The following is a 23,066-nucleotide window of genomic DNA, read 5'->3' as shown; positions in this document are numbered from 1 at the left end:
TAAAAGCAGCGTCCTGCGCTGCCCATCATAGCCCTTCCCGGGCATGTGGGGACTCCTTCTCCTCCTCCCTCCTTTCCTCTTTTCTCTCTTCCCCCCTTTCCTGGCCCCTTCATTCCGTTCCTCCAGATACAAGCCGTGCTTTTCTCAGATTCAGACGGAGGAAATGTTTTCCTCCTGCTTCACGAAAGGTGTCAGGCTGCTTAGCAGCTTCTCCATGCAGCCTGGGTGCGCCTGAGCCTCAGTGCCAGATGGTTGCGGTTACAAAGACCAGGTTTCCAGGTTTCCAAGGAGCACTCCCTCCCGCCCCTCCCCGCTTGCCCGGCTGCTTTCTCTTCTGCATTTTCCCGGTGATAGATCCCTTTGCTGGCTCCCCATCTCCAGAGGCGTCGCGTTCCCAGTAGTTGGTTCATTCATTTCTCCCTCTGCAGTCCAAGTCTTGAGCCTGCCCCTTCAAATTGACGCTGCATACCTCTAGCTCCAACCTTGAAGAAAGGCACGCCCGTTTGATCAGTGATTGTCTGCTGGGAGTTCGCTTGCTAAGTCAGGGTCCATGGCGGGTAACCTTAAGATGCAGGAGCTAAAGAGGCACTAATTCGTCCAGAGAAATACAGAAGTTTTTGGGGGTGACCGTGACAGCATCAAGGTTGGATAGGACTGTCTCGAGCCTAGCCAAAGGTAACTATAAATATAGTGTCCTTTGATGCTTACTGAGCATCCTTAGAGACTCCCTCTAAGGAAATCTGCTTAAGTTCAGGTGTGCTTTCGAACTTTGTCTTCCCTCCCTCCACCAGTAAACTGGTGCGTGATGGAATCTCCAGAAAACGCATGCTCTGTTGTTGAGTTCCTTCAGAAGTCTCGCATCTCCCCTTTTGTTGCTCCACTCTAAAAGAGGTGCCATTTCACAAGCTGCACAAATTGTTTGAATTAATGCAAGTGTGAATTCTTACCGTTTGAAGGGGCGATTAGCATATCAAAGGTTTCTTAGCTTCAGCTCAATTGAGAAAACTGCAGCCTGTCTTCCTTTTGCTTCCAAGCCGAGGCCCAAAGGGCAATGGGAATTGTAAAGGGTGCAAGCTGGAAGGAGGAACCAGGCTGTGCCGCCGAACTTTGACTGTTCTGTAATTATGTGAACCAAAAAACATTGTGTGTTGCTCTGGAGCCCTCGCAGATGGCAGGACAATTATTTTCTATTGATAAATGGTTTGTTCCTAGGAGAACGGTGACCCTTTTGTTTTAGGATAGTCTCTGTTGCCTGTCTTTTGGGGTGCCCTTCGGGAAACACCGAGAAAGCATTACTGTGTAACTTCACGTTTTTCTCTAAAAACTAACGCCACTTACTCTATTATTATAATTAGAAGGGCGTCCAATTAGCCTGTACAACAATAGCTATTCTGTGATAAGACACTCATTGCTACACATCGGAAACTTTTTTTTTATATATACTTGCTAAATTAATAGGGTAGAAAAAGGAAGTAGATCTTGTTGAAAATTAAAAGCCCACGTGAGCTTTATTAACAGAACTTCTGAAACGAGTATCAGCTTGGAAAAACATTTCTAAGTGACAAACTCAAATTTTATGACTTGTTTAAAATAGAGGCAATTCTATTTAGATACAGTTTTGTTTTAATTTTTAAAAGTTGGTCAAACACTAGACACCTTTTTGTTTAGCGTAAAGTTGTTTTTCAATAAGAACACCTAGTTTATTTGATTATTTCTTTCCTCCCATCTGTAGAGCACTATGTTGTCTGAATTTCTTTTAGCAGCTCAGAACTTGAATGAAGAAAGAAAGAAGACACGAGTCTGTGGAGCATTTGTGGAGGGCAGAGAGGTCAAGGGAGAACTCTTTTCTTCTGGGGGAAAACTACTTGTATTTATTTCACATTAGGTTTTCAAAACTGACTTTTAAAGACAAACAGAATGGTTGAAAATTGTAAGCTCCCCACACCCCGAAGGTCCAGTTTGCCAGTGATGTTTGTTTTTGACCAGGGCTTGACACTCTTGTCTTGGAGGGAGGGTTATTTACTGATGCTTAGAAGTCCCAGCTCCTAAGAGTGGAAATCAGTTCTCCTGGACCAGTTTAAAAGAGGAAAATCCACCCCCATTAATTGCCTAAATATTCTAGTCTTTTGTTTAATGGGGTGTTAATTGTTTTCAGATCATGATGAGTTTTTTAGTGCCTTTCCAATGGAGAGCTTCACCCAGTGATCATTTTATGATAGCTTTTTTAATCTGCTTTGTTCACTAGCCAAAGAAGTACTGTAGTATTGGGGGGGTATTGGTTATGATTGTGACTTCTGAACCCCAGTTTCGGCTAACCTCTCTGCTTTACTGCAAAGTATTATGAAGAAAACACACCATCCCTGAGAGCTATTAGTGATCATTCAGAAATTGCCTTGAAAGCATTGTTCTTCGTTTTATGTGATCTTGGATTTGACAAATCTCTAAAGGTGTAAAATGCAGTGAAAATAAGATTTCTCTACTTTTGGATGACAAAATTGGGCCACTTAAAGAAAAACTAATGTGCCGTCGCAGTGCTTCAGCTGACGTTTTCAATCACTAGGTTAGTATGTGTTGGCAACAGAAAACGAATTTAGAAATGCAGATAGCCCTGAGGGCAGGTAGTTAGGGAAGTGGGGATATTGAATCATGTGGGCTAGACCAAACCAATTACTTCAAGTTTTGACATGAGAATTTCCAATAAATAACTTTCGTTTTCCAGGCGCTTGCCCTGCTTTATTAGTGGAGTAACATCAAAACATCCAGCAGAACTTCCGAATGTCGTAAAAGCGACTATGAATACCTAGGTCTCCTGTGCAGCACCGAGAGTCCTAACTTAAGAAGGGCACTTGGAGATTTTACTGCTGTAGTCCGTCTCCACTGTCAGCAGAGGCACCAGCCTGCTGGCTGTTTCTCAGAACATGCAAGGGGGATGGAGCGCTTCAAAAACCAAGACCTGCTTAGGGTTAGGACTCTGATCAGTCCTGGTGCTCTGTGTGCTTTCTTAACAAAGTTAAGGTCATAATTTACCATCCTTGAGTAACATGGGGTCTGGGAAAGCTGACGGGGATGTGGTGAAGGTCAGAGGCACCATCGACCTGCAAACCCCAGGGATAAAACGTTACTGCTCTGCTTTCTGTAAAAATATTTATTTGACCTAACTTTTGTGAAGAATTATTTAAACAATGGTTTATTAACAGATAGGGTATGGACTGGAGGCAGCATTTCAGGTTTACTGCAGTGTGGGGTCCTCACTCACCTCCACCCACCTCTGAAGACTCTGGCTTGTTTTTAACAACATCTTTGTCACTTACCTATGTGTTGATACTTAGAACCCAGGTTAGGTGGCTTTGGTTAAGGATCAGATAGTTTTGAACACAGAGGAACTGAGCATCCCGCAAAGTGCTACTTTTAGAAATTTCCCTGTAAACAGCTTACACTTTGTGATTTTGATTCTTTCTATCTGCTTCAGAGTCCTGAAGGGTCATTTGACACCTACCTGGTTTTTATCCTGATAGATTCTTGTAAATCAAAACCACAATTTTGTAGGTAATATGCGCTAGCAATGAGGTGTGTCTTTATGGAGGAAGGCTATTTACAAGCATGCTTATCTAAATTGAAGGTTTTGATGAAGTACTAAAAATAGCTGAGTAGCTGAGCCTAAAAAGGGCTTGGATTCTCCTAGATACCTCCATCAGTTCAGTTTTTATATTTACTAGCTCACATTGCCGCAACTGTTTTGGAACTATTTTGAACAAAGATTAAAACCTTTCTACTTGAAAGCTAGATGAAAATCATGGGTTGGTTAGGCTTTCTGTTACATAACACTAGTTCTTCAGGCCTACCCAAATGCTCATCTCTGCAAATAATTCTTGATTAAAGGTTGAAAAAGCACTTAATCATTAGATTACTGTAATTAGAGTGATCTTATCAGAAAAATAGACTGAGATTATTCTGTACAATCTCCTGTTGCCTGAGATGCTCACAAAGGCTGGGTGAAGAAATGATTTAAAAAAAAATGCTTTAAGAACAGTTTAAGGAAATGGTTTGTTTAATATAAATATAGATGGCTAATTATTGGAATTACGTACTGTGAATCATGACAAGGTAGTATACTGACCTGAGTGGTCACAAACAAGGAAGAAGTACCCAGGTCTGATATGTATGTTTCCTTAAGCATGTGTTATATACTAGAGAAATACCTTAATGTAATTTTGATGTAAGTAGTTATTTTTAGGCAAGTCATAGGCCATAAGAATAGAAAGGTCCAATCAGCTAAAAATATTTTTTAAAAATATCAATAGTTAAAAAAAAATCAATATTTTTAGGTCATTAGTCTGATGGATTAAATGCAGTAATCTGAATATTTCTAAAACAAATTTTAATTCAATAGGTTTTGAAAGCTTATTATTTCTCCCCTTCCCTTTCTTCCATAGTAACCCCCTTTTTTAATTTGACAAGCAAATAGTCCCTGGGGAAAAAAATTGGCTTAAGGAACTGAACTCCTAATACCTTCCAATAGAGTGCATTTACTGGAGATGCTTTGGAAATGTCTGAAAAGCACAAAGCATATTTAGATACAACTTGTTTAATTACAACAAAAATACAGCCCTATGAAGCTGCACTGTCTTCAGAGAGGATTTTTATGCATTGTGGTGGTAAGTAAAATCCCATCACACTTGTATAAATTTGTTCAATTACCAGAACAGCTAAAAGAAAAAAAAATCAATTTAGGTTGAAAAGCAACAGAAATTAGATTACCTTGGTTAGTAGAAACTTGCCAGTAGTGTCGAAATTGCTTAATAATACCAAAAGCCACACCAGCCGTGGGAGGGCGTTGGCTCCTGTTATAATATGCATGTGTTTGCTTAGTGGGTTAATTTTTTTTTTAAATGTATCTCTTTTTCTTTTCTCTTCCTGTTTTTATTTCCAAGGAAGTTGTTACATAGCACGAGAGGAACCGTACATTTGGGTAGTTATCATTTCTTATAGAGGTTGCTTTCCTAGAATCTTTGATCAGTTCATATTTCGGATCAGTGTCCTGAAATGCCATGCATGATTTTCGGAATCTTGAAGGCACTTCGTCCATCACGAAGGGAGACCAGCTGGCAGCCTCGGGGACGGTTTAGGATTTCTTTTTTATCACCAACACTAGAGTTATATGGAATCCTCTATCTTAAATTCTTAGCACAATAAAGTGGTGCAGATAGCTGGGCACCTGTTTTATGGCCACCTTGATTCATTCTGCCAAGAAGCGTCACCCAGTTGCAGGCATAGTCACAAGGGCTGCTCCAAAGCCACCAGGCTGTTTTTAGGTCATGAAGTCAACTTCCTGGAATTTCTAGGGAAACCAGTTGAAAGGAGGAGGACAAATGTCACTTTAAATAGAGATGTTTAAATCAGATTTCTGCCTGAGGGTGAAATTTAGGTCTGCCTTAGCCCGGATGTAATGTCTCCCTCTGCAGAGCAAGGCATTAACCAGGGCAAGGCATGAAAACATGGGACGAAAACAGGTCCCAGTTGGCTCTGCCACTGATGTTTTCCTTGCCCCCAATCTGTGAGGAGCATCTTACGAACATTAAAAGACAGACACGGTACCACACATCAGTTTCTGAATTTGTGCACTGCAATTAGTTTCTTTAAAAGAAGCCCACATGGGGATGGAGTACGATAAAACCTGGACCTCCTTGAAGCCTTTTTAAAAGAGTGGATCTAGTACTTCATAAAAATTAGAATCACAGGGTTGAGAAGCAGGCTTGAGAAACACCCCAACATCAATGACCGAGTTTTAATTCTATTCTAGAATATATTAAATAACCTTGATTTTTTTTAAATTGTCCTATAGTAGAAAGAAAGAAATGGAGATAAAAGAGAACGTTAATCCTTGGCTGTGAAGGATGGCGGAAGCTGGTCAGATAGTCGCTGCTTATACTTAAATAGACCATCAAATCAAACCAATATTAGTTTATCAGAACAAAAACATATAGAGCCTGTGTCCTTTTCTGAAATGCACAATGAATTTTTTTAGTGCCCTAATGACAAAAAGATGGACCAGGACAGTCTAATAAATAGTTAAAAAGGCATAGGTTAGCCATCAAAGCATACCGTTTAACCCCATTCTTTGCCAGCCATATACATAGAGCAAACAATTTCTTTTCTGATCCTCTTGATACAATGTTATTTCTAGACAGTTTTAGGTTAAGAATTAATGCAAGTTTAAAATCCAAACTGTTTGGTTGCTTGATGCATCTCTTTTGAAATGATTTGGCGAGTTCAGCACTGCTCTCAAAGGTGTATCTAACCCCAACTACTGTCAAAATGGCAGTTAGCTGGTGGGGCGGGACTAGGCGACTTGGGTCTTGACTAATGCTTTTTTCTCCCAGAGGATAGTAACCCAGTTTATTTATAGAGAGTGCAAAGATTATTTTGTTGTTGTTGTTGTTGTTGTTTTTGGAAATAAGCTTCCATTTTAATTATTCTCCCAAACTGCAGAACCACAATTCTAGTTTCCCATAAGATGGCTGAACACAATGTTGTTAAACTCAGTACTTAGTGTTTAGTTTCTGTAGAATACCATGACGTAATCAGCTCCCAGCTTCCACTCACGTACAGAAGAGCTGTTAAAAATGATTTTTCTGTCTTCGCTTAAAAGCAACATTTATTTTCTTTTTCTTTTTCCTTTCTCATTCCACACATACCTTCCACGGGGAAATTTTAGTCTTCTGCATTAAAAGCATCTGTCTTTTAGTGCTTGGTGCTGTGGTTATTGATTTGAAATTACTTTTCTTACACATCCTTTTCTCCACTAATTTCCGCTCCCTTCCCTCAGTGCTAGGAATCAAGCCTAGGCCTTCTAGTTGCTACTAAACAAGGCTCTTTCTATTGTCACATCCCCAGCTGCTTTCTTGTCCTCCTCATTTTTGGATTCTTAAAATCGTTTTAGTTCCTAAAGTGCTCAGTTTTCTTGCGACTGTTGGGAGCATCCTTTGGCAGTGCTGCGTTCTGGTCCTGTGTCCTAGCCATTGCCAAGGGCTTGCTGAAGGCTTCCTGTGAACTGACACAAGGCTCACTGGAGACTGGAAGGGTGTGTATGTTTAAAAAGATGGATACGATACAAAAGTACTTCATTGTATCAACAAATAGAAATTCTAGACTAGAGCTAAGGAACCTAGGCTTCTGTTGTCGGAAGAAAATACCTGGCTACTTTTGATTTCTCTGGTTGCTTTAATAGGCGAATAAAGAGGACATTAACACCCCCCTTTTTTTTCTGTTCTGAGTGCTGTGGCACCCACAGTGTACACAAAAGGCAGTTTACATATTGTTCTGTCCTCCATTTTAAAAAGCCTTCTCCTTATTTTATTGTTTCCTGGCTTAGAGGGAAGAATCTAATGAAATAGAACTTTTTTGTCTCTGTGATGTTTCTGTCATTAGCATGAAAATGAATCCCTGTTTATATTTTTGTCAGTTTTGCAGTTTGAGGTTAAAACTGGAGCCCTGCACAGGCAAGTGTTTGAACCACACCCACATCCTGTAATTTTTATTTGCTCATTAACAGTGTTTGTTTGTTTGTTTGTTGACTTTTGAAAGCATCACCTGGGTGGGGCATGGTGATACAAGAATGTAATCCCAGGATTTAGGAGGCTGAGGCAGGAGAATTGCCATGAGCTGGAGACCAGTCTGGCTTCTACAGGGAGTCTTTGTATCAGAAAAGCAAACCAAGCGAAACAAAACAAGAGTTAAAAAGAAAATAGTGTTTATAAGCTTATCTGTTAATGTATGGCAAAGCTTGTTAGATTTGGCTTCAGTTTCTAGTCAACCTTTACATATTGGGAGGGGTGGTGTGGGGGATGGAAGAGAAACCTGAAAAGTGAAGGCCTCAAACTTTGTGTTTGCAGCAGGTTTTGGGTTAACACATTGTTGCCAAGACTTGAAACTGCTCTGCACCCTTTCCTGGTCTGTGCTGTTGGCAGAGGTGCATCCTCCTTTATATGAACCAGGGGGGAAGGCCGGTTAGCAATAGAGGTTTTTGGGTAAAGGTAGATTAAAAGGAAAGGGCATTTACAATGTAGAGAGTTCTTTTCTTTTTTTGTTGAATTAATAAAATTTTGAATTTTGTTCTGAAAAATAAATACTCTCTACAGTTTTGGAACTCCAGAGAGAAAGATTAAGATGAAGTGTGAGGTGCGCTCTTTTCACACATTTTATTTTCTTTTTTGTCTTTCCCCTGTCAGTTGATCTCAGGTGTTCCCCTCTACCCCATTGCCTGCTGTGTTCACATGGTGAATGAGTTGGGCACTTCATTGGGTGTCTGTCACTTCAGGCTTGGTCAGTATAAACAAGGTTTTCAGGTTTGGTTTTATCCCCCATAAATATGAATAGCCTGTGGGTGACTCTGATAAGTCTAGGCATGCTGCCAAGCCAGGCTCCCTTCTAACCAGGCCAGGGAATAAGATGATTGTCGATCTCAAATGTTCAGGAAGCAACCCTCTCAGCTGAGAGAACAGGCTAGATAGGTAGTAAGGTAGTAGTTAGCTATGGCAAATGTTTTTGCTAGCCCTTGTTATTACCTGCAGAGGGAGCTTGTATCCGAGGTAAGCAAGTGAGGGCACATCGCATTGATAATTTACCCTTTGGAAATTATGTTAACGACAGAATTTCTTTTTGTGTGTGTGTGTGAGTAAATGGTGGTTAGAAAGCAAGATATTTTGAGGTTAGTCAAATTCCAGTGAAATTTAGTAGCTCAACATTTATCATTTCCTGTATTTTTAAAACACAAGTGTGCCCTGAATTAGTGCAAATAATTAGAAAAGTAGTAAGATTAGACACACCAGATTCATTTCGAGGTTTTAATTTACTTTGATTGAACCCGTAGGAAAGAACACATTTGAAAGCTGTCTAGTAACTATGGCCATTAAGAGATGACAACATTTTAGGGACTTTCCCAGGTTATGTAAAATATTAGTAAACAATCAGTAAACACAAAGTAGCACACTGTATCCCTTTCCTGTGCACTTCCTCCACAGATTAAGTTCAATGACTGTGTTCTAGTTTCAGCAACAAAGACCTGAGCACTTCAGATTGAAGACTTGTGCTTGTCATAGTGAGCAGCTTAGCTGAGTGACACTCAGACCACCAGTGAGGACCTTCCAGGAAGGGATGAGGGGGCTGTTGATAACGTGGAAGACCATGAACGCAGGCAGGACAGGTAGGGTGTGGTTGAAAGTCCTCTTTTCATTAACAGAGCCCACGAAATTCCTCAGACCAAATATCTCAGCTCAATATGCAGAACTATTTTAATTCTAGACCTGGGCATTTTGACAGTCAGGGCAGTAAGCATGCAGGTCATTTTCGTTGTTTTACGTCGCCTGCTTACATTTGCTTCACAGTACTCCCTTCTATTGAAAATGTCAGTGTCTGTTTTTACATGTTGGTGAAGTCATATTTGAGAAATTGCTTGTTACGGATATGCAAAAGGGTTACCCACTTATGTATTCCTGAAAAGAGATGTAATAGTCTCTTTGCCTTGCCAAATTGGTGTGACAAACATACTTAGTTTGTATTTTAAAGGGCTTTGATTCTTAATGAAACACTGTATTGAATATATTATTTCATTAGCTAATCTTTACCTAATGCGAGCAGTTAGCTTGTTGCTGGTATACAGAACATCCCCCTGCAGGTGAGAAAAACGGTGTAATAGAGAGATTCTTGGCACTGACATGGGCTTTTGTATCAGCATTACGCTCTGCGTTATCTCACCAAGTCTGTGGCACAGCTCTGCGGAGCATTCTCATAACAGGGTAAGACTGTTAGCAACAGCAATTATTCTTCAACAGGATTACGGGTGCTGCGCTTCACACAAGCACCACGTTCCCCCCTTCTCAATAGCATTCTTGATAGGCATTCCTTACTGCCAAGATTGTGTCATTGTCTTAAATAATGCCATGCAGGGACATTTCTCATCCCGGTGGGTAGGCACTGGGAAGTGGAGGCGCCAGTACAGTTCATTACCCTCACTCAGCTCATGCCTCAGCTCCCCTAACCAGCGAGGTAAGGGTTACTGCAGAATTCATTCCAGAAAAACTGTGAGGCGAGGCGCTGGTGCTGTCACAGAGTGCATAACTTCTGGGATGTTATTGCAAAGGCACAGCTAGGGTAAGTGCTACTTGTATTGTCTTAAATTTAAACGTAGGACGTTTATTTCACTGATGCCTTATCCCCTCAGCCTAATGAAATCTGAATCCGTTGCAGAATGTTTTCAAAAATGTTCTTGTAGAAGTACTGCTGGTTGCTAACTATATTGGGAATGATTGTAGAACGAATAGATGGCTGCCTTTTCAATTTGAAGCAGCCCTGACAGGCTTTGTAAGTTCTCAGATAATCTTATCACATATTCTTAGAGAGTATCAACTCATGATGTAATATCTCATGCTCATTTGCAAATTTATGATTTAAGAGTAAATATGTATGTATTGGTCCCATGTTTATTTGAGCAGACTGTTTTTTTTAAGCAAGATAAATTATGAATGGACTCTACTTAAGAATAATACTCGCAAATAAGTAAGTAATCAGTGGGCATACTGTTGAAGTAACTTAATAAGGATTGTAAAATTTGGAAGATATTTATTTAAACAAAACCCGTGGTTCTGGTCATCCTTAAATCAAGAGTCAAATATTTTGTCAAGTACTTTGCATTGGAGCAGAAATCAAATTCTACCTAGAAATCACAGAGTTGCTGGTGGGTACAGGGAGCCAGGAGGGAGAAGATAGAACTATGTGAGGAAAAAGAAAAAGAAATATTTAAAATTCCCTCATGTCTCTAAGTTTTAAAAGTTAACAATTTTTTAACGATAAAATAGCAAACCTGTTATTTTCTTCTAATTGTTTCAAAAGAATTTCTTTTGTCTCACAGATTTTTCTCAATTTTAAGTTTAACAAAGGTGTAAAGAGTACTTTTTATTTATGTGCACTTTGTTAGATTTTTATGGAACTCACATAATACTGCCAATTCAAGCCTGAATGAAAGAGTGAACAGGTTAAGGTCATGGAATATCAGATTTCTACATTTTAAAACAAAGGATGAAATTGAAAATTTCACATTTTTCCTCCATTCATTGAAGCATTTTAGTTTTACCTTTATATAAAATCAAACACATCTAAGGTAATATCAGAAATTCAAAAAAATAAACATTGATGCTTTATTTATAGCTTTCTAATGTCTGTGGGGCTTAAATGTTTTAATGTAAGTGTGATTGGTGAGACTACTGTTTTTGATTAATTTAAGAAAGAGAATAAAATGCAGTAAAATTCTTTAATAACAGAATTTTATGTTATAGTTTCAAGGAGTTAATTTGTATTTATGGCTCCTTAAGTCATGCTTGATTTTAAGACATCTTTATTTGGACAAAATATAAATCAAAGCAGAGGATCCTATTACTTATGCCAGGTCCCTCAGTAAAAGATTAGCCCAGATTCGGAGAAAATCCTTATGCAGTCGTTTTAGGACCTATGTGGGTGTTATGACAAAGCTGTTGCGATCTCTTAGTGGTAGTAACAAACCGGTGTGAAGCATTAATACCTGGCCCACTGAAATTATTTGAATTATTTGAAGACAATCTTTGCTTTACCTCTGGGGTTTAGGGTAACAGCTGCAACACATTAAGATATTAGCAATACATTCTAAAACCACTTTTCTCTGATTATAACCTCCATAAAAATTTAGCCTTGATTATTGCTTATAAAATATTTTATGGAATTATGATGACATAGAATTTATATACATGGGTGACACAATTATTAATGAACATGAGGCTGAGTGTAAAATTGTTTACGCTTTGGGTTTTAAGTACATCATCGTCCAGTATACCCATGTGATGGCTTACAAACTGATGAACTCTGGATCCACTGCAAAGAAATTCCTCATTATTATTCTTGTAAAAGCATGCTTTATATTTTATTATATTGCAGATGTTTATGGCAAAATAGTTGGATGTAGTTTATTTAAAATTTCATTCTAGAAACTTCTAAATGGATCCACTAAGTGAGAATAGGATTAATTTGTTTTAGCTACTATTACATAAAAACAAACAAAACAACTCACATGAACAAAAGTTACATATGTTATTACTTCAAGAATTTTTTGAAACATATTTTGTGTGTGTGTGTATGTGTGTGTTTTCGTGTGTGCACATGTGTGCCCTAGCACACATGTAGCAGAGAACAAGGCTAACCTTCAAGATGGGATCCTTTTCTTACACACTGGGGGTTCTGGAAATCTAACTCATGTCACCAAGGATGGCAGAAAGTGCAGTGACCTTCAGATCCTTCCCAGTGGCCCAGAGCTCACTTTTAAATACTGCACATTTCAAAATACTTGGGATTGATTTTTAATACTTTGCAGAGTCTTGAAATCCCAAAGAATTAGGAATTTGAGCTGTTTAAAACAGTAGTTAACTAAATAATTGTAGTACACCTATTGCTTAAATATTTGAAGAATTTTAAGAATGGCAAGGCTGAGTCTGGAGAATTGCCATGACTTTGAGGCCAGCCTGGGCTACAGAGAGTGAGAACCCTATTGTAAAAAAGCCAAGGCAAGCAAACAAAAAACAATACTGAAAATATTATAGGCTCCATGCATTGTGGTCTCTTTCTCATTGTTGTGTGTTAACTCTGTGACAATCAGAGGGGCAGTATCGGGCACATTGTAGCCATATCGCCATGACATTAGTGTTGAGTTAAAAATAAACTTGAAGCACAGTATTAGTGTATTTTATTAAATATTGTCTGTTTGTAAAGAATAACTTAGACTAGTTCCTTTAGTCATTTATGCACTTAAAACTGGCCCATTAGCATCAGAACACTTCGGCATTCACTATTCTTAATATTTTTAAAGCATTTTATTATATTTTGCTTTAACACTTTGAGTATGTCCTCTTGCAGAACAGTTTTTTTTTGTCAAAATGGCTTTTTGATAAATTGATATTCCTTATATCCCACTGAATCTCTGTTAGTTTTATTCTTACTCAGAAAATTTTTTTTCTGGGGGTTGGAGAAATGGCTGTAGTGCCAGGTGCGGAACCTCATGCCTCTGGGCTTCGAGGGCAGACCCAGTAACCTCACACGCATACAAAAATAAAAATCACAAATAAATCCAAAAACTAATTTTCCTTTCATTCCAAAGTAATTTCTGCTATTAGACACCACCCTCAGAAGAGTAAAATGTGCTTCAACTGACTACTAGCGGGGCTTAACTTATTACAGTTTTATGTAGGTGACATGCACATTGCTGTTTTGGGACTTCAACCCTCCCTGGTTGCCCCCACCTCTTATGTTGGGCATTATTAAACTCTTGGGAAAGGCCTCCCTTAGGCTGAGCATGGTACATACTCATTGTAAACTGTGAATGGCCTGTGCCAGCCTGCAAAAGTAAAACTTGGTGCCACGTCTTTTTTTTTTCCTTTGTTTTTGTTTTCTGAAAAGAAATAGAAGTTTCCATTGAAGCTCTTTAAAGGATGTTTGAGTGCTCTGTGTGCCATCCTCAATGTCTGTGGGTGCCGGAGTGGTTTTAAAGGCACAGGGAAGCTAGCTTACATGTGAGGTCTGTGTGAGGAGTGTGGTCCACACTCAGTTGATGCTTTTGATTTGTTTCGGTCATTTCCATCCCAATTTATGATAAGTCAGATGTTTCCGTGCATCTGCCTGGGAACTTTTGCATGGTTGATCATCTCAGTCCTTGGCCGCACACAAGATCCACTGTCCCTTACATCTAATCTGTAAATTAGCTCATTTGTAAGATTCCCCGTTTCAGTTTTACCCTCAGTCTCATTTTCTAGCAGACTCTACCATTCTGATAAAATTTTGTGGCAACTGCATTTTGTTGTCATTAATTTATATTTATTTCCTAAGAAGAACATTTCGAAGATTTAAAAAGCACATGGAATTCGGAGCACGGGCCTTTGGGCAGGGAGCTGTTATGGAGCAATCATTAAAGACAGTCCAATGGAAAACACCAGGAAGAGTCCCACAGAGCAGTAAATAGTTTGTACTAAGAGCTACCAGTTCATGAGTACTCTTTAGGAAAGGGAGCTTTGCAGAGCGCCCAGGCCTCTCCGAATGATGTTGACTCTTTGTTTGTGAAATTGGCTCTTTTAAAACTGAGCGCGTAGGAAAGCTTTACTGTGTTTCGCCATTTTAACATACAGTTGTTCTTCTTTAAAGGAAAGCTAGGGATGTGTGTAGATCAGGTCTACTCAGCCTGCTTGAGGCCCGGGTACAGTCTTGAGCACAAAACCCAGACAAAGACCAAAGTGAAATACAGGTGTTAAAAAGCAAAATTAAACATTTTAAAACCACCAACTGCAGCAGGGTAGAGGACAGATTTAAAAAGGGCGACCCTTCATTTTTACACTTTGCAACAGTTACAAATTTAGTAGATGTTAGAAGTTCACTGTATGTGCATTTTAAGTTTGGACATGGCTGAGCACGCCAGGTGCCATATGCACATACAAGCAACCTAGAGCTTTGGTCTAATACATGTAGACTTTACAGATTGAACAGAAAAGAACAAATATCATTCACAGTTAGAACTAAAACCAGAATCTTACCCTGTTCTCCCAAAATGTAGAACAGATATCCCAACTGCTTATTTATCTGAATGGGAGACCTTCCCATCTTTGAAATTGTTTTGCTGTTAATTTTATCGATACCTCAGTTGATACCTTACATGGACATAACAGGGCTCAGTGATGGTCATGACACTTGGCAATGTGTCAGCTGCCCTCTGTCTTGCACAGCTTAGTTTCCTCGGGCTGCAAGATATTACCAATATCCTGAATAATTCAGCTTTTGCCATTTTCTTATGACTTTCCTCTCCCAGTTTCATATTAATGTGTCCACAACTAGGAAATTTTGGTGTCACGAGAAGTATTTTCAAAGGCTTCTTAAAATGTAATTTATACTTAACTGATGTGTGGCCACAGTTGGAATCAAAGTAGGCTACGCTCTTCCAGTTTAGAGCGACCGCCTTGGATGGTGTTCGTGAGTGGCAGGCGAGGGCTGGGGTTTGCTTTAATAATCCGGAGTATTTGCAGTGACTTGGATTTCACCTTGAGGATGTTATTTTTGGTTCCCTGTAATACCACAGAGGTTATTGTGGCCACACGTGTGGGTTCAAAAATTTGACACAATTTCTAGTACCAAGTTGGCCCAAATTACCAGACCAAAAATATGCATTTGCTTGCATTGGTCCTCAAGTTTGTGTTTTAAAATACTGTGTTTTAACTTTTCCAAGAGCAAGACTCTGTTAAATACATTTCATCTTGTCTACAGTTTATCGTAGGCTTTTGCCATGTTTGTTTCAGATGCACAGACATTTTTTAAGGCCCTTCCTGAAGAAAGCTACTACTGTGTGAGGTTTGGGCTCACTGGGGTTGGGGGAGAAACAGGATCTTTGCACACTGGGAGGACATGACCAGGTGAAGACTAGAGGAACGCTGTGGAAACTGCCAAGAGTATGTTCAGAAGGAGTGGTGTGGGAAGACCTAAATTTCAGGCTTGTCAGAGGAGGACTGCAGGCTACTGGCTGTTTTGAGGTAGGAATGCGTTTGAACACTGTCAGTTCAAACACTTCCACAGAACTCTAACACAGAAAGTGGAGGAAGCTGGACTTGGCCTGTTGGTTTCAGATGCATGTGGGAAGAGCTTGCTCCGTTAAGATTATCTAGACCAGAACTGTTGATAGTTTCAGTTGAGAGAATATTACGTTGAATTGCTAGTTTCTGAGGTGGTGTAGCCACGAAATAGAGAGACAGTATATTGGGAGGGATGGAAACCTAACTAGAAGCTCTGGATGGATGATAGTCCTGCTGAGAGGCAGTGAAGACAGACAGATACTGTAATGGTTGGGTGTAACCAACTATGTAAAGAAGTGAGGAATTACTAGTACCAAGGTTCTAGCCTTCCCCCATCCGCAGGGACGAGCGGAAAACTCGACAGAAGAGCCTAAGACTAAATGCTCCCTGGCCCTAGTTTGCTTTGACCTAACGTGCAGGTGGACTTACTTATTGCGAAGCTGGAGGATGTAGTCCGAGGCCTCATACGTGCATGGTAGGCAAGTGCTCTACACTTGAGCCATATCCCCAATCCCAGTATGTGTGTTTTTAATGTGATATTTATGCAAAATTAGATTTTTCCTTCCTTTATACCTAGCCCTAGAAGTATTTTGGGGGTGAACTGCTGTGTGCTTAAGTAATGTGTTTTCCAAATGTTCCTATGAAATGAGACATTGTATAGCTTTTAGGCTCTAAGTTTAGATTTTCAATCACTTAATTGATTTTTGAGTCTCAATAGTCACCAGCTTTGTAATCTATTTCAAACAAAATTTCTACACATTGAGATGTTTGTCAGTGTTCTGGTCTCTCTGTCTTAAGTCTGTGAATAAATAACTTAATAGTCATTATTTATAGGTTTTCTTAGTTTCCAATGTGTTTACTCACAGGAAGTTTAGAAGTCTCTCTGCCCCTGAATATTTGCTTTTTTATTCATTGAAGTTTATCTTTACTGAGTTAATTTTTCTCTCTTGTTATCATCAACTCCCAATGTTACATATTTATTGAATTAAATATAATTAATTAGGTATACATATTATAAAGGAGAAAATGTTCTCTCCTAACTTTTGTCCTCTCTGAGAGTGAGGAAACACTTGGTGGAATTTCAGTGCTTGCATGGTAGTTTATGTCTATACCCTCAGTAGGAAGAGGCAAGAGGATTGCCATGAGTTCCAGGACAGCCTGTCTCAAAACTACCAGAAGCCGAGAAGCCAGTCCCAATCCTAGGCAGCAGCAGTATTCAGTCTGACTGGTGGTCCTTTGTCATGTGTTAACTGAACAACAGCCAGGCTGTACTGAGTCCATCAGGGATGGGTGGGCTTAGAGCAGCAGCGTCAGCCACGCTTGGCTCTCAGGGTCTCCTTTGGCAAGACTTACTTGGGATTTCAACCTGGCAAGCTATTTCATTCTTGCTAGTCTAAAGGTGTACCCCTGAGCTCTACCCTCGCCTGAGTTTTGCTTCTGCAGTCAGGGCAAGTTTGCTCATTGTAGTTTATGTAGAAGGAAAGGACTTTTGTGTCAAGATGATGGTAAACAGGTTCCTGACCTAGCTAGCTCAGGAGTGCCACCAATACAGGGCTGCTAACCGTAGGTAGAGTAGGCATGTGATCGGTGCGCTGGGCGTATCTCAAAGTTGGCTGGCTTCTAGATGGTATGTTGTGATGCAGTCTGTTAAGATGGAGTTTCAAACTCAGATCGCCCCGAGTAAGTGCTTCCCATAGCTGACTTCCATGTAGATTAAAGCTGGTGAATGCTGGTTTCATTGTTCAGGTGACCCATGACTTTTGGCAATTGTTTTTTACCTTTCAGATTTTGTTTTCTGTCAGTTTTGTTTTGGCCAGATTCCTTTTCTCATTTCTGCTCAAGGCTAAGGTCCCCCCCCCCATCCCATTCAAAGTCTCTGTGTGTGTCTTGGTGTCTCCCTCTGCACCCCCTCTCTGCACCTCTCTCTCTCTGCACCTCTCTCTCTCCCCCTCATTCCTTCCCTCTCCCTTACTTCCTTCTTCCTTCTCTCTTCCTCCTTCCCTTTTTATTATAGGTTTCCTAGTTCAGGTAGCTTAGATGACAACTCAGTAGCTACCATGTGAAAATTAAAGTCTAATAAGTACTGTTGTCTCTCTCTACTGAAAATGTCAGACCACTTTGCTCAACCCTTTCTTGGGAGTTAAGTACAAAAGGTAATGCTCTCACTCCCCCTTTGTGATGGGATGGAGTTGCCCTGTAGAAAGCACGAAAGCCGATTCTCCCTGACCTTCAGTCATAGCTCCAGCATCCTTGCTCCCAGCATGCTTTGCCCCATCGTCCCCAGGATTAGGATCCTCCTACCTATTAATGTCTTGAAAAGAGAGTCAGTAGGGAATCTTGTCAGAGGGTCTGGGACGTGGATTTCTTTCTCTTTCCTTCAGAAAGGATCAGTCATGCTGGGGACAAGATTCAAGGTAATCAACGTGAAGTAAAGGGAGTGAACTGTACATTCTTGTTGGTGTGGAAGTGTGACTTTCATTGTGTTTAGTGGGTTGTGGAATCTAAAAACAACATCATTTTGTAAAAATGACGTTCATCATGTTTGTGAGGTAAAACATATAGAGATGTTTTCATAATATTTTAGTAAGTCTGTGCTGCCACTGTTGCCAAACCTTCCTACCATCAAGTCTTCTAGCAGCATGAACAAAGGCATTTAATTTTTACATGAGACGCTAACACAGGTGGCCACGTTTTTTTGGCATCAGAGCATGTTCTGGAATGCAAAGAGCCATTTGTCCACCGCTCTTTCCTTCAGCGGGTGATGCTACATCACCAGTGGATTATCTTTATCTTTTAATTGTGAAATGATAGGTGTTTTTTTTTTGAGGGGGACAGGAGGGTGGTTCCCTGCCTTCCAAAGTGCCTTATATTAAAATCTGATTAGAGTCTCCTTGAGTTCTTGCTTTCGCAGCTGAAGTCTACTGCAAATTGTGTTAGATGAAACTGAATAATAGCTATGGCTTGATTTAAAGTATTAATAAAGTCTAAATTTATACATAAGGCTGTAGGATTTCAGGATCTTAATTTAGTGAAATGCCAGATAAATGCCTTTGAGTTTAGTTTAAGAAGTGTTTCATGAGAAACGCTCCTTAACCAAATTAGGGCAGACACACATATCAGACCATTTACAGAGTCTAATTATTAAAACCTGTTAAATTTCATATTTAATACCTATGTGTCTCTTTGTAAATGAGTTGCTTAGGCTTATTGTCAATGTTGAATTTATGTATTATGGATAATTAGCTTGCGAACGCTGGTGTGATTTCAAAGTAGCCATGGCTTTTCAGTAGTCAGTGTGAATCACGGATTGCAAGGCGACATTCAATGGTGTGAGCATCTCAGAGAAGACGGTGACACTCAGTAGTGTGAGCATCTCAGAAGACGCCTGATGCTGGTTCCTTGCAGACAGCTGGCATTTACCTCTGAGGCCTTCAGAAGCAGGGTGGCTCATGAGTGGTGACTGAACTGGATTACTGATTGTCCCTGCATTTGCATTTTTTCTTTCATTCTTCATTCTGGGTTAGCAATTGACTCTGGCCTTGTTCATGCTATACAAGCACTATGTCATTGACCCACATTTTTACTTAGAATGGAGACAAAAGTGTTTTTTTTTTTTTTTAACCTATATATTACCCCGTTCCATGATATGTCAGTGTAAAAGCATTGCTTTACTGGTAGAAGCAGTTATTTTATTTTATGTGGGAGTTGAAGCTTGCTTTTCAAGATTTGCAATAGAAACAAAATCATCAAGATTGTTTGGGTGCACTTTGCAACACAGGTGTCTAATATGTTCATTTATGCAATTTTCACGTTTTATCTAAAAGCAAAACTAGAAGATTCAATATTAATGTCTTCATATAATTTCACAGCCTTTAGTTCTAAATTGTAAATTGTAAGGGATATGCATGTGTATGTGTGTGCATATGTGTGCACATGTATGTTCTTTGTGTGTGTGTGTGTGTGTGCGCGTGTATGTGTGTGTGTGTGTGTGTGTGTGTACTATTATTGTTCTAAGTAAGCATTTGAAGTCCCTCAGGATGATTCTTCTGGCTTGGACTAGAGCTGCTGGCTTTGTTTTCGTCGTACTTTGGTACGTCTCTGCTTCCTCAGCCCTCAGTCGAGGAGACACAGTGGTTCTAATTTTTTCTCTGAGGGGTTTATCTGACTCCTGTTGATGCCGAGAATGATAAGATGATCATTCATATGATATCAATAAGTTCATCTTTCTGACAAAATACTCATTTCTGTTTTGTTTAATGCATATCCTCAGTATTTACTTGAGAAGTAGGCCTGCCTAGGGAAAAAATACACTTGTTTGAAAGCTCTTTTGAAATTTGTTTCTAATTTGGACTGAAATTTGTCTCCATTGTACCTGTGAGCATCTGAACCCCACTGACTTCCGTATGGCCCCCTGATCCTGCAAGAACGTCCCATGCCTCTGTTCTTGCCTTCACCTTCCTGCTGTCCGTGGCTCCATGTCTTCCCTTCCAGAGTGTTTACCGTGGGTTTGCTTCCTGCCAGGCATTATGAATGGTATCTGGCACTTTATGAGATGATAGATGAGAAAGCCATGAGGTCTGTTTACAATTAGCTCATGAGCTTCTGAAAATGATTCTTCAGATACTTTTTGATATGAGTGAGCGCATTGTGTCATGGTTAAAAATCGCCTTGTTCCCTCATTCTGTTGGAGGTTGCACAGAGGTTCCAGTTAGAGAGAAAACCAAGTGATAGGCCTAAATGAGGGGCAAACAGTTTTCTCTTGCAAAGGATAAGTGGCAGAGGGGTTGCAGGGAGAAAGGAGTTAGAAGTGGTACAGAAGCGCACAGCAGCAAGCCTAGTGTGGTCTGAAAACACGAATGGAATAGACTAGATCTTTACAAACTGCAAACACAGAGGGACTGGCCATTTGCACTTCTAGATGTGGGATGAAAGGTGAATGGATTTAAGATGGTGTTTTCCCCTGTTGATGAACCTGTCTTTATTTGCTGTGTTAGCTACAAGTGTGCTCATTCTTCATTACACACAGTCAAGGTTAGAGCCAGGAACAGCCATGCACTAGGACTACTTACCTTCTTCAATACCCTGACTGCTGATGCACTTTCTTTGTCTTTGTTGGCATTCCTGGATGCCTGTGGTACCCAGCCCAGTCCCTCCTACAAAGTGTGTACTCAGGAAGGATTTTTTGGTAGGTGGTGGGGCTGGAGCTTGGAGATCCCACCTAACTCCTGCTGAACAGGACCCCAGTCTCTGTCCTTCTTTTGAGACAGGGTCTTTAAATTGTACAGACTTGCTTTGAACTTCCTCTGTTACCCAGAGTGATGTTGACCCTCCTATCCTCCTGCCTCAGCCTGCCAAGGTACTTGGAGCACAGGCCTTTACCACCAGGCCTGTTGTACTCTCAAGAGACTTCGAACATTTGACAATTTTTATCAAGGGGTTAAAAAAGTTTCCAAGAGTGCAGTTAAAGAGTTGACATAGTCTGACCTAATCCAGCTGTCAACATGATGCAGAATTGGTGACAGGAGACTGAAGAGGGTCTGCTGATTGACTGCTTTGGCGTAACTGTATCAAGTCTGAATAAAATACTTTTATATAGAAAAGAAGAGAGATCTTGTGCGAATAGGAACTGTGGAGTGACACCTATGTGGAAGCCACATTCGCAGTTTATTGAGTGAATGAATTTGGCCAAGCAGAGTATTAGATTAAGTGCTTTTGGACTTAGCTCAGTTTAGATGTTTTACTAATGTAATTTTTAATTTTCATTTCAAGTCTGTCTTTTTACTTAATACAATCTCATCCTTTCTTGCATGCCCTGGGAGCTCCCTATTGCTAAGCCAATATAAACCACATTGAGGCAGCACTATACGTACCTGGCGTAAAAATTAAAAACCAAACCAAACAAAAACTCTACAACTACAAAACACAGCTCTATCTTTCCCAAACTCACACGGTGCTTCAGAGGAGTTTTGGCTTTAGCCATTAAAGGCGAGCTAATATCTGTAGTGTGCTTGCTTATCTGCTAGCATTTAGTGAGCTGGGTCCAGAGTCCAACAGTTCATTGGAAACAGTGTTTCCCTTTTTGACTTTTTCCTGATAACTTATTCCTTTGTTAGCATAAGTTAGCAATCTGAAGGCATAGGTCTCCTTCGTCGTTACTCAGTGTGCTAAGTCTCCTTCTTCCTTACTCGGTGTGCTGGCCAGAAGGCTTTCCCAGGACTGACCGTGGCAGGGAGGCTCCTTTACGACATAGCGTGCGAAGCGTTATTAGTGCTAACAGTTGTTGCGCTTTAATCCCCTAGAATGATTGTTTGGGGCCAGCAGGAGATTTATTAGGAATGTATCCTGTGAAATTGTGTGTGTATAAGCTGCTACTTAGATTGTAAAAAGCGCTATTGGAAACTGTTTAAAAGTTTTAGCTATAATTGGTACGGGTGTATTAACTGTGCTGAAAGAAGTGTGTGTATATGGTTGGCCCATGCGCCTTAACCTTTTTATCATTTATCTTCTTGTATTAATGGCACCAAATTATTAATTCATGAGCCTGGGTGGGAAGAGCGAAGGCACCATTTAAACGCCTGGCAAATTTATCCTTATCTCCAGAGACATGAAAAAAAGTCATTTTGTGTTATCTTTAAAATGGGAAGGACATTTTAAATTTTCATTTACAGTAATCCACTTTACTTCCAGTGAAACACCTAGATTACTACTACCATAATATAATGTTCTTATTAAGAATTTGTAACCTTCTCTCTTCTTTGTCTTATGTGTATAATACTGTAGAAAGGTTTAGCCTTCGTTTATGCTTGTGATACCTGTTGTAGCTTGAGATGCTTCTGTTATGAGTTGTATGTTATAATTTATTATGTTTTAGTGGACATCGCCTTTGCAGAAAGTCACATTTGCTAAAAGTAAGAGTTGGTTGTGCATATAAGGAATAAAGAATTTGAAAATAACCATTTTCAACTAATAGTTGCTTACCAATTATGACTTCATAGTTATTTGGAGTAATATTAGTGATTTGACCTGGTAGAATTTTTAGAATTTCAGCAAACTCGAATTTAGCAGTTTCCCAATGTAACTGGGACAGACCCTGTGTCTCATGGCAAGGGCCAGCTTGTTGGAAGGTGCTTTTCCAGCCGCCATTCCCATCATGCATAGCATTCAGTTCCTAGGATCTTCTCCCAACCCCTTTTTTTTTTGAGGCTCTGGTTATCTTTTGATGGCGTTTGCATTTTCCCATGCCTGACAAAGTAGTAAGAGTGTCATGATAAAGTCCTTTGTTCTCTTGTCTGGAACATTGTCCTCAACACTGTGAGTGGTACTTACGGATGGATGGATCTGCTTGCGTGGAGACCGACACCTCTGTCTGTTGTCTATATAATAGTGTTTGGGTTTTCTCACCAGTGTGGTGAACGTTCAGATTAATTTTCTAAAGCCAGCAGG

General features: G+C 40.0%; 1 protein-coding gene across 43 annotated transcripts in view; it reads left to right on the top strand.

Annotated features, from left to right (window-relative positions):
* Positions 1-23,066, top strand: part of Adgrl2 (adhesion G protein-coupled receptor L2) — a 636,717-nt gene that overhangs the window by 464,820 nt on the left and 148,831 nt on the right. Inside the window, exon 1 of one of the 43 annotated variants that reach the window (XM_031375799.1) lies at positions 14-675. The exons of the other annotated variants lie outside the window; for them this stretch is intronic. The gene's annotated coding sequence lies outside the window, so the exon portion shown is untranslated. Of the gene's footprint in view, positions 1-13; positions 676-23,066 lie in introns of those variants that run through there. 43 annotated transcript variants of the gene reach the window in all.

Source organism: Mastomys coucha, unplaced genomic scaffold (assembly GCF_008632895.1).
Source record: "Mastomys coucha isolate ucsf_1 unplaced genomic scaffold, UCSF_Mcou_1 pScaffold16, whole genome shotgun sequence".
Taxonomy (NCBI): Eukaryota; Metazoa; Chordata; class Mammalia; order Rodentia; family Muridae; genus Mastomys; species Mastomys coucha.
The sequence above is the reverse complement of the archived record's forward strand: the minus strand, read 5'-3'. Positions and strand labels throughout refer to the sequence as shown.